Below are 17,138 nucleotides of genomic sequence, written 5' to 3'. Positions count from 1 at the left end.
AGAGAGATGTCAGGGAACTTGCTTGAGCTCAGTGTTGGCTGAGAACCTTGTGGAAGGAAGTGGTTCAACAGTAGTCTGCAGCACGTTCCAGGGTGTGTGTGTGTTAGCGTGTGTGTTAGTTATATGTTACTGTGTGTGTTAGTGTGTGTGTGTTAGTGTGTGTGTGTTAGCGTGTGCTAGTTGTATGTTACTGTGTGTGTTAGTGTGTGTGTGTTAGCGTGTGCTAGTTGTATGTTACTGTGTGTGTTAGTGTATTAGTGTGTGTGTAACTGTATGTATCTTACTGTGTGTGTTACTGTATATGTGTTAGTGTGTGTGTGTTACTGTGTGTGTTAGTGTGTATGTGTTAGTGTGTGTGTTAGTGTATGTATTAGTATATGTGCTACTGTGTGCTGTGTGTGTTAATATGTGTGTGTTAGCGTATGTGTGTGTAGAAGATGAAGGAATGCACACACAGAGACAAGGAAGATAAAAACCACCTCTCTGGGGACATAAACCTGGGACTAAAAGTCAAGGCCTTGGTTGGCCCTGTCACTTCCCATCACAGGTCACTTGTGCCATTCTGAAAGGTCACTGGGGCTCCTCTGCTCACCTGGAAGAAGCTGGAAACCTCTGTGGCTTGAACGTGACTCTGGGGGTGGAAATAGGCCCCTTGTACAAAACCAAGCAGGACCTGGAAAGTTGGGAGATCGGAGCCTTAACTTCCCATGGTTTCCCAGTAGGCTTCCTTCTCAGGCTGATCATTTGCAGCTACATTGAGACAAGCAGGACAGAATCCATCCCTTACTTTTGAGGTTTTAAAATTGAAACACAAAATGCCCATCTTTCTCTGTTTTCCGGGACTGGCTGTTTTCCATCCAAAAAAGAATTATCTTGTAAATATCAGACCCTGCTTTGGGCTTGTGAGGACCACCTTAGATAAAAGACCCTGACCTTGCCAGGTTACCTAGGTAGGTGCTGGCACTCTTCTCTCTCCAGAGAGCAGTTAGGATGCCAGGTCCTGAGCCAGAGTCTATCAGCTTCTGCTAGTTGCTCCTGGAAGTGATGTTCCCCACCAAATGATAGTACTGTGACTTTCAAGAGAAGCCAGGAATTGTTTGCCATTGGTGTATTCCTCTCTCTCAGAGAGGTACATTCAGCATCTGGGGGCAGGTTCCTGTCCTGCAGGGAGCTCATTAGGTCCATTTAGGGGCCAGTCATCTGAGGCATTGGTTACTAGGAAGATAATTAACCAACCATTCACATGGTTGCTGGGATCAGAAAAGAGCAGATGCCTGCCCCGCCCAGGTATGGAGCTGGGTAGGTGTGGGGGTGGGGCTTCAAGGAGTGCTGGGAGTGAGCAGAACTGGAGAAGAAGAGAAGGGCCTAGTTATAGAGGACAGTCAGTTTGAGGTCAGAAATATAGGTGCCAGGGGCTGAGCTGCGATGTGTGACATGGTCCCCAGGGCAGTGGGATTAAGAAGAGAGGTCACAGTTTACCTGTCTTAGGAAAGCTAGCTGAGGAGAAGTGAGACAGGAGGCCTAGGATCAGGTGATGCTCCTTTCACTGGAGGTAGGAAGCAAATAACACACAGATTCCGATGGGGCAGAGGAAGGGAGGGCATCAGCTTTGTATTTCCCAGGGGAGGATGCCAGTGGGAGTAGCAGAGAGGAAGGACTAAACAGGGACTCAGGAAGTAGAAGGACATGGAGTCAAACCTTGGCCCTGGTGGTGTTTGGGGTATGGGAGGCAGCCACTGAGGTCTTCGATGTGCAGTGACTTTGTGGATGAATGGAAATGATTTCCTTGGTGTTGATTTGTGGGTAAGATCCCAGGATACATGTGGTAGCTGTATGCTGGGCCTGCTCCAGATCAAGTGGCTGCAGGCTCCAGATGTGTCTCTCCCAGTTCCCCCCGCAACCCCCAGCCCCACTCCTTTTTGCTCTACTGTCTGGATAGCAGAACCCAGGATGTTTTTGGAGAAATAGCTGTTTGAGGCTAGGGAGGTGGTTCTGACTGTAAAGTGCTTGCCTTGGAAGAAGGAACTCCTGAGTTCAATCCCCAGAATTTGTAAGAACACCATGTGTGATGATATGTATGCATGCACACACATGCACACATGTACACACATGCACACACACATACACATATGCACATACACACATACAGATATGCAAGCACGTACATACACACAAACACATATATACATGCAAGCACATTCACACACATCCATACAAACACACATCCACACATGCACACATATATACACACACACACACACACACACACACACACACACACACACTATGTTTGGCTATTCCATTATGTGCCTGTGGTCTCTTCTCTGGTATATAAAGACCCAGATGGAGGCTGGACTACTAGACAGGGGAGTCCCTTTGTCCAATCTAAGTGTCCAGGGTGAGAAAAGAACAAAGAGAAAGCATGCCTCATTTCCTCTGCCCTTCTGAATTCCACATTCCAAGACTAGAAGGACCCCAACAAGATGTGAAATCAGAGTTTGGCCTTTGAGGCTCTTATAAATGTCTATTTGTCAAGGCAGAAGGGAAGAACAAACCGGATTTCAAAGTTTATTAGTTTGATTTATAATGTTTAAATATTTAGACACATGGTGCGTGGGCCTCTTTCGTTGCATTTGCTTTGGGCCTCTCAAATGTCAGGGGTGGGTGTGATTGCAGCCCGTGTTGCTGGTTTGTTTAAGGAACAGATGACATGGTGCCCTGGGCACAAGCCCAGGCTGTCACTATCCTCCCTTCCATCTCCACTGTGGCCTCTTGGAGCTTGGCCTTCTCTTCTGTGAACACTTGTAAGAGCAGAAATGGAGAAAGTATTTACAGGTCTGTACTGGCAGCTGCCCGGTGGTCTCCTCAACACATGCAGCATTAGAAGGAGACAAGCAGTCATTGCTTCCAGTGGTGGTGTGCAACCTTGAGGATCAGGGGAAAGCCTATGGATGCTATGCATCATCCTTCAAGGAGCCTTGGTGGATGAGAGAATCCTGAGAAGAAGCCAAGAGGTCCAGATTCCAGACTTAGCATCGTTATTAATTAGGTTAGCCTGTTTTGCATTCGGTACAATTGATTTCCACTCTGGCCGCCTCTGACCCCAGTTCTGTGATACTCAGTACCCACTGCCTCTAGGATCTATCACCTGCAATGGCAGGAGGAGGTGCTGAAAACCCACAGAGCAGCACAGCTCTGAACAGTGCAAATCTGGATCAGCAAGAGGCCAGGGAAGTCTGCTGAAGAGAAACAGTGCAGTAGCCGGGCGTGGTGGCACATGCCTTTAATCCCAGCACTCGGGAGGCAGAGGCAGGCAGATTTCTGAGTTCGAGGCCAGCCTGGTCTACAAAGTGAGTTCCAGGACAGCCAGGGCTAAACAGAGAAACCCTGTCTCGAAAAACCAAAAAAAAAAAAAAAAAAAGAAAGAAAAGTGCAGTGAGGTCCATGTGAGCTTTTGCTTTGAGACACTCTGAGCAGGTGGGGTCTAGGGGCGGGCTCCATATTGGAGAAAAGCCTATTTATAGTAACTACTGTTTTCACCTTGGTGACCAAATCCCAACAGAAGTAACCTAAGGGAAGAAGGGTTTATTCAGACTCATGGTTCAGAAGATTACAGTCCATCGTGGTGGGACAGGCATAAAGTCTAGAGTGGGCTGGTCAGCTTGTGGTAGCAGGAGCTTATAGCAGTGACTTCTGGCTTGGTAGAGACAAGGAAGTCAAGAGCTTAGGCCTAAAATGGAGCTGGGTTATTGTATATCCTCAACTCCTGTTCATAGTCGCCTAGTTCCAAAAGGCACCCACATATCCAACCTCCCCAGACAGTGCCACTAGCTGGGGACCAAGTGTTTAAACATATACTCCCATGCAGGACAAGTCACATTCAAACCCTAACACTGCTTGTCTGGTCCCGAGCTTTAAGCTCACAGTAAGATGGCCTACATAAGCAGGCAAGAAGAAGTCTAGAGCCCAAGCTAGAGAGGCCCAGTGGCCTCTCAGCTCCACAGCCTTCCTCATACAGAGCCAGCAGCTGCTCAGTGCTGTCAGACACAGGCCTGATAAGTTGATTTTATTCCCATCAGCCAGTCCCTAATCATGGATTTGAGGTGGGCCGGGAGAGAAATTGTTGCCTAATATGATGGATCCATCTAATCATTCTGTCACCAAGAAAACCTAGACATCAGCAGGGAATTCAGAGCTGGGCTGGGGTGCGGGGGGAGACCAGATAGTAGAAATGTGAAATGTTTGCCTATATTGTGTTGAGAACAGGAATGTCTGGGTGTCTTCATCTTTCAACCCTGAGGTTTTGGAAAGGGCGTCCTGGTTGATTCTGATACTGCTTGTGAGTTAGCCGCCCTGCTCCGCCTCTGTCTCTTGCTGATGGACTGCTTTGGGCAAACCTGTCAGACTTTAAGCCTCAGTTTCCCTATCTAAACACCAAGGCTGCCTGCCTTCCATTGAGCATGGTTGTGGGGATTAGAAATCAATGCTTATAAATGCCTGGTGTATCGGTTGGCTGGACACAGGCAAACACTAATGATGTTCCTTATCTTGTCTGCCTTGGAGGCCATCCGAGGAAGGGTGTGGCTTCTTTTTCCAGTCTAGGTTAATGGCTAACAAGCAAATCCACCCTAGCTGGCAGAGTTGAGAGTGTCTTAGCTGCCTTCTTTGCCCAGGCCTGAGGTTGGCCTTTTTGGAATCTGACACCAGAAAAACCAGAACAGTATAGAATAAGGTGCCAACAGACATGCTACAGTTTTGGGGTACATGGATGGCATGAAGCTCTTCCTGGCTAAGAATGTAGCAAGCTACTCTATCAAGGATCCGATGCCATTTCGCCAACTCACAGTAATGATCCTGCCTTTGTTTCTGCTTCACAGAGAACGGGAGTCATAAACGTGGGATCAAGAGAACCAGGCACACAGGGCTGGACTTGCTTATCATAATGGAGAAACTGAGAAGCACGGAGAGAAGTCACTTTGTCAGGGATCATCAAGAGCCACCTACAGCTAGTGTTCAGCACACACTCAGCCTTGACCCGGCGGAGCCCAGCCGTGCCAAGTACTCAGGTCTATGAGAGCGCAGAGTCTGAAAAACTAGACTAGGCCAAAGAACAAACAACAAAAACAACAAACAGGCAGAGGTCAAGATAAAAATGTGTATTCTTGGACCAGAGAGATAGCTGAGCCATTAAGAGTATGTACTGCTCTTACAGAGAACCCATCTGGGGCTTCTACCACTGATTGGGGTCGGGGGGTGGGAGGGCTTGCAACCTCCAGGGACTCTGATGGTTCTTATGGCCTCTGTAGACATCTGACTTTCATGCATGCCGTCACCCCCCTCCACACATACACACCAAAATAACAAAAGTAAAAAAAATTTAAAACTCTTGTTTTGAACCACCTCCTTCTCCAAAAGGTTTCTTGCCCTCATTCATGCATCTCAGTCCAACCAAACATACTCACATGAATGTATCCATAGCTAGCTGTGTGACTGGATGTCACACACACATACACACACACACACACACACGCACACACACTGCTTCCCCTGGAGAACCTGTTTCTCCTATCATCCAGGACAAATTGATACTGTGACACAGCCCTAAGGTCATTCATCTCTCATCTGCCTTCCAAGTTCTGTAAGTTTGGGGATGGTGGTGTCTTCATTTCTGTTCTGGAATGTTCTTTGTGCCAGCACATGGTTGGAGTGTGAACGGTGCTGTGTAGGTGAATGTGTACATGAGTGGCATGTACTCTTATCAGCTGTGTCTGTTTTCCTCTGTTAGAGAAGGCATGGAGGATGCTGTTCCTCTCTATTACGGAGACATCTTTTCACAAAGTGTCAGCTTTGTTTGTCCCTGAGACATGATTTAGCATTATTGTTTGCCTGCTTACCAGAACTTACTTCAACCACAGAAAAGTGGATATTATTGCCATCAGTGATATCTCAAATTATGCGGTCTGTATGCTTTAGTATGACTGTACCCATAGCAAGTTCCATGACACATTCAAGTCTGAGAATGGGAAACTTGTCATCAATGCAAAAGCCCTCTCCATGTTCCAGGAGTGAGATCCTACCAACATCAAACAGGGTGATGCTGGTGCCGAGTGTGTTGTGAAGTCTGGCTTCCTCACTGCTATGGAGAAGGCTGGGGACCACTTAAAGGGTGGGGCCAAAAGGGTCAATATCTTTGCCCCTTTACACCGATGCCTCATGTTTGTGAAGGGGATGAACCATGAGAAGTAAGACATCTCACTCAAGATTGTCAGCAATGATTCCTGCACCACCAGCAGCTTACCTCCCGGCCGAGGTCATCCATGATGAGTTTGGCATTGTGGAAGGACTCGTGGCCACAGTCTATGCCAGCACTACCACTCAGAAGACTCTGGATGGCCTCTCTGAGAAGCTAAAGCATGAGGGCCATGGGACTTCCCAGAACACCTGCATCCACGGGTGTTGCCATAGCTGTGGGCAAGGTCATCCCAGAACTGAACAGGAAACTCACTGTCATGGCCTTCCTTGTTCCTATCTGCAATGTGTCTGTCATGGATCTGACATGTCTCCTGGAGAAAGCTGCCAAGTATGACGACATCAAGAAGGTGTTGAAGCAGGCACTGGAGAACCCTCTAAAGGGCCATCCTGGGCTCCACTGAGGACCAGGTTATCTCCTGCAACATTAACAGTGACTCACTCTTCCATCTTTGATGCTGGGGCTGACGTTGATCTCAATGACAAGTCTGTAAAACTCATTTCTCGGTCTAACAACAAACACAGCTATAGCAACAAGGTGGTGAAACTCATGGCCTCCATGGCCTCCATGGCCTCCAAGGAGTAGGAAATCCTGGACCACCCATCCATCAAGGACATGCAAGGAAGTGATTGGCCCTTGGTGGCTGAGGAATCTCTGTCCCAACCAGCCTGAAACACTGAGCATCTGCCTCGCAGAACCTCAGAAGAAGAGGAGGGGTATAGGAATCCCTACTCTTTTGAATCCCATCAGTAAAGTTCATTGAAGTCCCTTCAACCCCTCCCACCAAAAATGGCATGGAGGGAAAAGGACTGACCCACTGATACAGGAATGTTCTGGAAGAGCATTTATGAGGTGGGTTAAGGGTAAACTGGGTCTTTTGTCTTCTACACTAGGAATCGAACAGGTATGAGAAGAGTGGCTCAGGAAGCAGTGGCAGTTTCCTGGGCTACCTTATTCATATTCACCTCTGTGGAATGGAAGCTGGCTACCTCATCCCTACCTGATTATAGCAAGCCAGAGATAGATGTCTCTCCTCTTCTTAATGGGTGTTTATGACCTCTCCTCTTTTCTAAAGGCTGAAAGGGAGCTGTGGATTAGGTTGTCTCCATTTTCTGGAACTTGGGAAGGGATAAACTATGACACAGCCAAGGCTGGAGAATTGTCTCCTCTCCAGTGCTTCTGGTCTCAGGAAGCTGTCTGTGCCCCTCACCGTGCCCTCCAGCCCCAAGTGTGCAGCAGCCTGGGTTCCTGCCCAAGCTGTCTTGTCCCTCCCATGTAGTCGTCCCTGGCCTTAAGCTCAGGCTCAGGCAAGAGACTAATGAGTGTTTCTGCTCTGTAGTTACAAGTCGGAAAACACAACTTGCCCCCTGCTCATCTTGGCGCAGGCTACGCTGGAGTGCATTGCACCTGGCTTTTGGAACCCTGTGAGCTGAACCAGGCTGAGGAAGGAAACACAGGGCTGGTGCATTTCCTGGACCTGACATCATCTCTCCTGGGCCAGTGCTTTTGCCTGAGGGAAGGAGACTTGAGGTAGTCTCTGGCTCAGAAACCCTGATTAGGCCTGAGTCACTCTCTCCATGAGCTTGTGTGGGAAACTACTTTGGGCTGAAGTGTGGGGTGAGGCCAGGGTTTGCAGAAAACAAATAAGGGGGGAGGGAGGAACCTCTAAAGACAAAGAGGGGTTCCCAGCTCCATGGAAAGCTGAATTTAAAGTAATCAAGGGCCCAAAGCTGGACAGCCTACTCTGACATAAAGAAAATCCCACAATGCACAAACTTGAGGCCTAGCCTGTGTGACCCCACAGAGCCTGCTCCCCAAGGCAGGCAAGGAATGGAAGGTGGCTACCCCAGGATCTCAAGGGGACGAGCTGGCTATTCTCTTCACCTGAGTGGGTAGGCAGGAGGATGTCCACGGCTGAGGAGGCGAACTAGCCACAGGTAGGAAGAATGATGTGGGGTGAGGCTCTCTTTTTCCCTGTGGTCCTTCTCTGAAGAGGACATCCTCAGCCATTCCTCTGTCTGTAACCCCGGGTTGCCTCTGAAATCCTAGACCCTCCTGGAACTTTTTTTTCTGAGAGAAAAGGACTCTTTACCTTACTAGATGTAACTGGCGGACTTCAGAGTGTAAGTCCCAGAGACCCACCCCTAACAACAATGGCTGTGATCGGCACACACCAACTAATCCATACTTGATGTGTGTCTCTCTGCTGGTTTCAAGCCTTTAGAGTTTTAACTTGGAACCTTTGATTTTTTTCTTTGATTTTTTTTTTTAGATGTAGGAAATTTAAAAAAATGAAACCAAAAAATTGAAACCAAGGGCCCTGCCTCAAAGTAACAGTCACTCACATTCTTAGCATCCATAGTAAACTGCCATTCGTGTTTTGGCTCTTTGTGTGTGTGTGTGTGTGTGTGTGTGTTTGTATGTGTATGTGTGTGTGTGTCCACAATGAACACTTTTTAAAAGCATACTACAGGCTGGAGAGATGGCTCCATGATTAAGAGCACATTTTGTTTTTCCAGGAGACCTGAGTTCCATTCCTAGTACTCACACGGGGCTCAGGACAGCCTATAGTTTCAGTTCCGGGCCACTCTAATGCCTCTGGCCTCTGTGGCACCCGCACTCATGTGTACACACTCCTTTCTCCTCTGTCTACATACACATGATAAAAACTAAAATTGAAGCTTTAAAAAGCATGATCCGAGCTGGATAAGTGATTCGGCAGTTAGGAGGGCTTGCTGCTCTCCCGGAGTTGCAGAGTTTGCTTCTGGGAGGCTCACAACTGACCACATGTAACCACGGCTCCAGAGGATTTGGTGTCCTCTTCTGCACAGACACACACAGACAGGGACACACACAGTGACAGAGAGAGACAGAGACAGACAGAGACAGACAGAGAGACAGAGAGAGATAGAGGCAGAGACAGACAGAGACAGAGAGATAATCAGAGACAGAGAGAAACAGAGACAGAGAGGAGAATTTTCTCAACAACATTTAGAGGCATGACCTGAGATTCACCAGAAAGTTCCACTCAGGCTGATGCGAGATAATGGAGATTCTTCTTTGATGGCACTTTTCTAACTTCTAAATAAATTCCAAAGCTGCTTCTCACTGACTCTTCCAGAAATTCTCTTCTGCATCAAGGCTGATGATCTAGTTTGAGCCTAGCCAAAGGCCTACGAGAGGAAGGCACCTCGCTTATGGATGACAGTGTGGAGCTTGGTGCCTTCATCCCTCCCACCTGCGGTTGATATGCATGTTATTCCATCATGCTCCTTCCTCTGTGGCAGGAATCTGCTGCTGCTGCTGCTGTGGACAGATAACCTTCCCCTCCTGCTGGTTATTCCAGGTGTTCCGGCCTCCATGCTGTGGTCTCCTCCCATCTCCCTGTACTTCTCCAGCACAACTTCCCTCCCTTCAGGGTCATAACTAACCACAGTCGTCCATCCGGCCAGTAGGACCCATTGTGCTGACTTGTTACCAAGCTGACTCCCCACAGAATTCATCCAGGAGAGGAGGCCAGAACCCCAGTGGTATTCTCATTTCCCCGCCTACCAGTGAGGCTTAACATATACTTTATTGATTTTGCACAAATGTCCAAGTCCCTCAACATCCCTTCAGAGTCGTTTTTCCTTTCTCCACTAGCTTAAAATGCCAATATTTTATTTTAGTTATTTTACTTAACTTTTGTTAGTGTAAGCCTGGATCATCCCACTCAGTCATTCAATCTGGTTGTTTCTAAGTTAGTCGGTGACACATCATTTTAACTGTGACTTCATAACCTATTGCCGGCCATATGTTTTGCGAAGCATGGTGGCAATTTTGTTTGTTTTCTGTGGGTAGCAAAACTGAAACCCAGGGTTAAAACGATTTGCAGAAAGGGTGTTTACATGGGGCCGTACCTTCTCCTGTCTACTCCTATTCCCCCAGTTCCTGATACCCCTCATGCATTATTGTGTGCTAGGTGATGGCCAAGCTTTAGATTTTCCATTGGGATTGGAAAGGCTGTGTTCATAGTGTCTCCAGTCAGAAGACCCACTAGGTGCTTGGAGACCCACTAGGTACTTGGGATCACTGGGTGGATGACCAGCTTGTCTCAGCCTCAGGAGAACTAGGTTTCTAAGTGGCTGATCTGCTTTCCTCTTCTAGACACTGATGGCTCAGCCTGTGAGTGCTCTCCACTCTGAGCTATAGAAGACCCAAAGCCAGGAGTGTCCCCTCAGCAAGCAGAGAAGTTTTTCAAGAGGTCGTGGTGCATTGGTCTTCTCTTCCATGTTTCTTAATCTTTTCACTCTTATTTCCCCTTTTAACTTGTTCCCTCAACTCCATCCTTTTGGGAAATGTGTTCTTTGGTGTGCTATGCAGGATATTTTGTTAATGCACAAAGCAACGAGGTGACCCGTGAACGAGAAATGATGGTGAAATAGCCTAGCAAGTATGGAAAGCTCAAGAGTCCAAACAATTAACCAGGAGGTATCATTTGCTGCCAGGGCATCCTGGATTCTGCCCTTAATGGGGAAGTAGCTTCTCCTTTTCTAGGGAAAATCTACCAGTGCCAATTCCTAAAGCCACCGTGCTTGCCCAGCCCAGCCCAGCCCAGTCCTTGATCTAGCCTGTTCCTTTATGTGCTGCGTGTCCTTGTGGAGTGGCCCTGGCTTAGTATCTACTCCTGCTCTGGAGGAAACTTCCTAGGCACTGAGAGTGCTGTGACTGCACACAGCTCACCAGGGTGGGCTCTGCAGCCAGGGGGTCCCCTGGGGTCTCAGGAGGGCTAGCTGAACTTTACAAGGCTGCTGACCTTTAAGCTACTAAGAAAGCACAGTTTGCGGCAAGCTGCTCAGCCTCAAGATTGGATGCTCCCAGCACTGCTGCTCTAAAACCGGTCATTAGTGGGAGTGTGGAATGGAGGTCTGGAAAGGGCTTTCCAAGAAGCAAATGTTGGAGAGAAGAGAGGACTGGACTGCAGATGAGAAAGCCTAGTATTTTGTCTCGTGCAACTGCTCCCTGGCCTTTAAGAAAAAGTCCCTTGCTTAACCCTGCAGAATAGGAGCAGTGAGACCAGGATACGATGATGCTCTCAGTCCCTCGACAATTGTGAACAAGTTCCTCTGTTTGACTATTGGAGGCTTCTACAGAAACAGTGGCAGGAAAGACATCTCCATACCTTCTTGCGGGTCTTACCCTTTATTCTAGTGTGTGAAGACAGGCACTGGCGTCAGATAAACCAATGAGTCCAGAAAAGAAAACAGTGATCCCAGGAGAGGGGAAGGAGAACGTGAGAACTGGTCAGAGGAGGCAACTGTCTAGACCTCCAGAGCCCTGACCTGGGGACCAGCCATGGAGATGGGCAGAGGAGGAACTGCACACAGCCTGCTGGAGAGGGACTCATGGGATCTGCTGCCTAGAGCAGGGAGTGCAGGGGACTCTACTCTTCAGATGCCGTGGTTGTTTGCCATTTAGGAAATAGCTAGTCCTCCCAAGTGAGGTTGTGATGGAATCTGGGGTCTGGAGAAGTATGTAACCAGGAAAATTGCCTGGGAAGATTTAAGGTAAGGTGGGAGCACCAGAAACAGATTCTGGCACCTCTACTATTCAGCTGAAGTTTCAACTTTGTCCCAGAGATGGGTCTCTGTATGAGTACAGACAGTTCCCCTGCCAAGGAAGAGCCTTGGCTTGGCGACTGTTGACAGTTGGAAGGGAGCAGGTCAGTAGACCTCTGCTAGAAAACAGTGTTAGCAGAGCCTGCAGCCACAGGCCAGACGGGGCCCAGGGGAGAATCATTTCTCACATACATTGAGGGGTCACCATGCGAGGGACCTGAAACCCTTAGAAGATAAATGTTAACATCACCTATATTTTAAGACAAGGAAAATGTGCTTCAGGCTCTTAGCCACCGGGAAACTCATAAGGACTCATGTGTAAGGACTTGTGATATTTAAAGGAAGAAGTATCAAACATTTGAGGGCCAGTTACTTACCGACCCATTGCCACAAGAACCCCATTGTTGTCTCAATTCTAAGACAGAGAAACTGAGGTTCAGGCAGTTGGGGGACACTGGGACCTCTGCTTTACACTGCCTGGCACTGAGGCCTGCTGCCTCTCTGCAGAATTCAGCCACTTCCTGTGTTTAACAAACACCTTTCCAGAGACTCCATCCTGGCATTCTCTTTCACTCCATGGGACCTGAGGCTTGGGAAGTATTGAAAATTAACTCAGTTGGTCAAACATTTAAGAAACAAAACGGGGATGAGATGATGTCAGCTTGGGAGATTCCACCCCTTGTTTACCCACAGAAACAATGATTTCACAATGACCACAGGTGAATATAGGTCCTGGGGAGCTCCGGAGTACAGTCAGGAGGCTGCTTGAGACTAGCTGCAGAAGCAGAACACAGAGAACATGTTGGGTGCATTGTCCTAACTCCAGGGACAGTCTAACTCAGTGACAGGAGTTTTCTCCTTGGCTGTGACTTTCTTCCCTGGGTGAGAATGAAGTGCTGGGATCCATTGAGGTTCCTAGCACCTTTGCTGTGTTGGTGGCCGTGGTCCTTCACAGCTTTTGCCTCTGAAAGCCAATGCTAAGCCCAAGCTGAGAGAGAGAGCTGCTCGGAACCTACCCGCCTGTGCTTCCTTAGAGCCAAAGCTCTCACTGTCTGTCCCTTCTGGGACTTTCCAGAACTTGCTTATGAATCTCAGCGTCATAGCCTGGGTGCCTGTCTAGTGGCCCTATTGCCACCAGTGCCCACCTACCAAACCTGGAGTTGCCCACTTCCCTGAGAACACATGCCCTGGATGCAGCATCCTTGTACATTAGGAACTTGGCATTTCCCACACCCCACTTAGCCAATACCCCTAAGCTGACTCATAGGCAACGCTTTTTTTCTACCAAAAACAGCCTACCAGCTGGGAAGAAGTACCTGCCCCTTCAAATCTGCAGATACCAACACAAAGCCACGGCAAATACACCCTACACGCATTCACACACTAGCACTCTCGCACACGCGTGCATACACACACACACACTTAAGAGCACATGCATGCATGCCCACATGCATGTGCCTGTACATAAAACATGTACCATCACAGGACACAATAAACTTCCAATTAAACAAATTTGGATCTTCTGGTTGCCTATCAAATAATTCAAAATAATGTGTTTTTGTTTTTTTATAAAGAAGCTCGGCCAAAAGATGTACATATCTCAACAGTATTAGGGAAAAAAAAAGTACTTAGATAAAGTTAGGAGTTCAACAGAGAGATGCTATAGAACAAACAGAATTCTGGAACTGAAGAACAGCAGGAGTGAAGTGAAATGTCTCCTTACAACCGTCCCCAGCAGACTTCATGCTGGAGAATCAGCAAATATTTGGAGCCACGCAGTCAGGGGAGGAAAACAACACAGAACTCTCAGAGGAACTGCATCAAGCAGGTGCACACACACATTGTCATAGTCCCTGAAGGTGAGGAAGAGGGGAATGCACAAAGAAATGATGGCCAAGAGCTAGCTTTCTTTCTTTCTTTCTTTCTTTCTTTCTTTCTTTCTTTCTTTCTTTCTTTCTTTCTTGTTTGTTTGTTTTTGTTTTTTTTTTTCGAGACAGAGTTTCTCTGTATAGTCTTGGCTGTCCTGGAACTCACTTTGTAGACCAGGCTGGCCTCAAACTCAGAAATCTGCCTGCCTCTGCCTCCCAAGTGCTGGGATTAAAGGTGTGCGCCACCACTACCCGGCTGGCCAAGAGCTTTCTAAAACTTGGGAGACAATAGGTATCCAGATGAAGGTCAAAGGACCTCAGAAAGAACCAATCCAAAGAAGACTGACGCAAGACTCATTATCATCAAACTGTCAAAAGCCGGAAGCAACGAGAACTCTGAGAGGAATGAACACAGCCACATACAAGGGGACCCCATTACACTGCAAGCAGAAGCCTCACAGTGTAGGCAGCCAGAGATGAGATAGTCCCAGAACCATCCTGAATGCGAGCAGTTCCTGTCCCACAGTAGAGCACACTGCAGGAAAGATTCTCTTAACCTTCCCCCAACTCCCTGCTCCCAACACCCACACTGTTTCTGCCGACCCCTACTAGCTTGCATTCTTTTTCATATAAAGTGATTTTATGCCAGTCCTCCATCCTTCAACTGTAGGCACAGGCCTGGCTCCTGGCTTTTCGGTTTCAGTTTTGTTAATCCACAGAAATCCTCTTTACTGCTTATTATTTTTTTTTTATAGTGCTGGGAATCAAACCCAGGGACTGTGCATGCTAGGAAAATTCTTTAATCACTGAGCAATATCCCCAGCCTATTTGTTTATTGGTTTTTTTTAAAGATTTATTTATTAATTTCATGTATGTGAGTACACTGCCACTGTCTTCAGACACACCAGAAGAGTTCTGGGCATCAGATCCCCACTACAGATGATTGTGAGCCACCATGTGGTTGCTGGGAATTGACTTCTGGAAGAGCAGTCAGTGCTCTTAACCACTGAGCCATCTCTCCAGCCCTGTTTATTGTTTATTTGTTATAATTTTCATTTCTTTGTAGACAGTACCTATCTGCTGACTCTTATTGACATGAAGTGTAACACTCTACATCTTTGAGAATATCTTCCTTTAATTCCATGAATGTATCGATAGTAACTGCTGTGAACTCAAAGCCCTTGAGGAGTTTGCATTATTTTCTGGTCACTTTTTTATTTTTATTTTATTTTTTGTATAGAATAGAGTTTATCCAGGGCATGGGGAAGCTGGCCATGACCACATAGAGAGAGGAGAAGGGGGAAGGGAAAAGGGGTCACTTTGTTCTTGTTGTTGTGTTTTATTATTTTTTTTCTTTTCCTCATATCTGTAACTTTTGATGAAACTGGGCATTGCATTGCAATGCTTCTGGTTTTGTTTGATTTCCCTGAAAGTTACTGGTGTTTGGTTTTAGGAATCTATTTGGAATTAGTTTATAAAACTAACCCCCTGCATGGTGCATAGCTACTATTATCTCTGCACAGTGTAGTACCAGCATTCATCTTCATTTTTAAGACTTATTTTTTATTACTTCAAATTTTTATTCGTGGTGTGTGTGTGTGTGTGTGTCCAGGCACCTGTGGAAGCCTGAGGTCTTGGACCCCCTGGGGCTGCAGTTATGGGCAATTGTGAGCCACCAGCCAGACATGGGGACTGGAAACCAAACTCAGGTCCTCTGCAGGAGCAGGGAACACTTCCAGCCTCTGAGCCATCTCTCAAGCTCCTTTACTTTACTTTTTAGTTGGGATCTCCCAAGGGTCTAGTCTCTTTCTGCATTTTAAGACAATCCTTTGAACAGGGTCATAATCAGACACCTTGCACAAGAAGCCCTCCACACTCCGCTGCCCGAGCTGGGCGTGGCTGGAGAAGCAAGGGACTGTGCAGCAAGCCCTCCCATCTCCCTTTGAGCTCACTTTTGGTTGTACTCTCTTGTGGTCCCCCCCCCCTCCAGCTTTGGTCATACTTGTTTCAGCAATTCATTGGGTGTGTAAAGAGATTTTATTGTCTTGGCTCTACCTTGCCTGAAGGATCTTCCAATTCTGGCTGTGTTTCTTTTCACCTTGGATCAAAGCTATAATCTTAAGCCAGTAAACCTGTAGTTTTCCCAACCTCTTGTCTACAACCAAATACATAACCTTTAACCCATAAACTGCAGGTTCATGTGTCCACACCCAAAACCAAACCTGCTTTCTCTTCCTAGTACAGTGGCTGGTTTTCATTGGCCTGTGGACCAAGCCTACCGCAGGTACCAGCAAACCTATGATTTTCCTTATTCCAAATAGCATCCTATGTGCCAGGCATTACAATAATCCTGGCACAATAAAATTCTTAATGACCGAGAATTTTTCCCAAGATCTGAAAATTGTTCTTTGTATTTGTTTAGCTGACAATTTTGTCTGATATATTTGTTACTGTTAAAGGGGACTACATGTCTCATGCCACCACCTTTGAGGTGAATCTTGGCTTGGACTATCCGAACATTTTTCAACTTGACCATTCTATTGCTCACATCTTTTGATTTTAATTATAGACAAGTTGTTATCAGGAAGTTGGTGTAGAGTCATGGAATGAGAGCCCTGAGATTTGCATAAGTCACCTCAGATGCACAAAAATAAATGGGGAAAATGACAGAGAGAGGCAGTCAGGCTGAGCACAGAACCCCAGGAGTCAGAGCAAAGGTCTGGTCTCAGTGCTGTCCTGACAAGACCTGCTGAGGCTCCCTAACTTTATAAACTGTCTGACAAAGGATACTGTCTAACCCCTCACCATCTCTCCCCTGGGTCTTCTCCCCAACAGCTTTCTCAGGGGCCCTGTGACTTTGTGAGGGCTAAAATGGCTGAAATTAGCTTTCACTTCTGCTCAGACATCTGAAGCCAACAGCAACATCATTTCTCTGTTATTTTCTGGGTGGTTGCTGGAATCTATCTGTTCATGTGCGTGTGTGTGCTTCGAACATCTGTGGTAAACAGAAGGGTGAGTTTTTCTCAGACTATACCAAGGCCAAAGCCATAAGCAAATTGGAATCTCTCTTCTCTCAGCAAACTCTCCCCCATCCCTCCTATTCTGCTCTGGGAAGATGAGGGAGTGTCAGAGGAAGCTGGTTCCATGTCATCCCTTCGTGTTCTCCCAGCCTCGGGCTCAAGTGCACAGGTTCAAGTCCAAACATTCTCTGTTCAAGGTCTGAGAAGATAGTTCAGTTGGCCAATTGCTTTCATTGCAAGCAGAAGAAGTCAAGTCAGGTCCTCAGAACCTGCTATAAAATAAGATAAAATAAAATAAATGCTGGTATGTGATTATGATTCCAGCCTGTAGAAAGCAGAGACAAGAGGATTCCTAGGACTGAGGAGCCAGCCATCTTATCCTGCTTAGAAAGTTTAAAGCCAG

The 17,138-nt window shown here is 47.1% G+C and overlaps 1 pseudogene; it reads left to right on the top strand.

Moving 5' to 3' along the window:
- The first annotated feature begins 5,892 nt into the window (after nt 1-5,892).
- Nucleotides 5,893-6,835, top strand: LOC147001900 (glyceraldehyde-3-phosphate dehydrogenase pseudogene; annotated as a pseudogene).
- Nucleotides 6,836-17,138: the final 10,303 nt, after the last annotated feature.

Source organism: Mus caroli, unplaced genomic scaffold (assembly GCF_978045245.1).
Source record: "Mus caroli unplaced genomic scaffold, Mus_caroli_1 scaffold_12, whole genome shotgun sequence".
In the NCBI taxonomy this organism is placed as follows: domain Eukaryota; kingdom Metazoa; phylum Chordata; class Mammalia; order Rodentia; family Muridae; genus Mus; species Mus caroli.
This window is presented reverse-complemented; position numbering and strand designations above follow the sequence as displayed.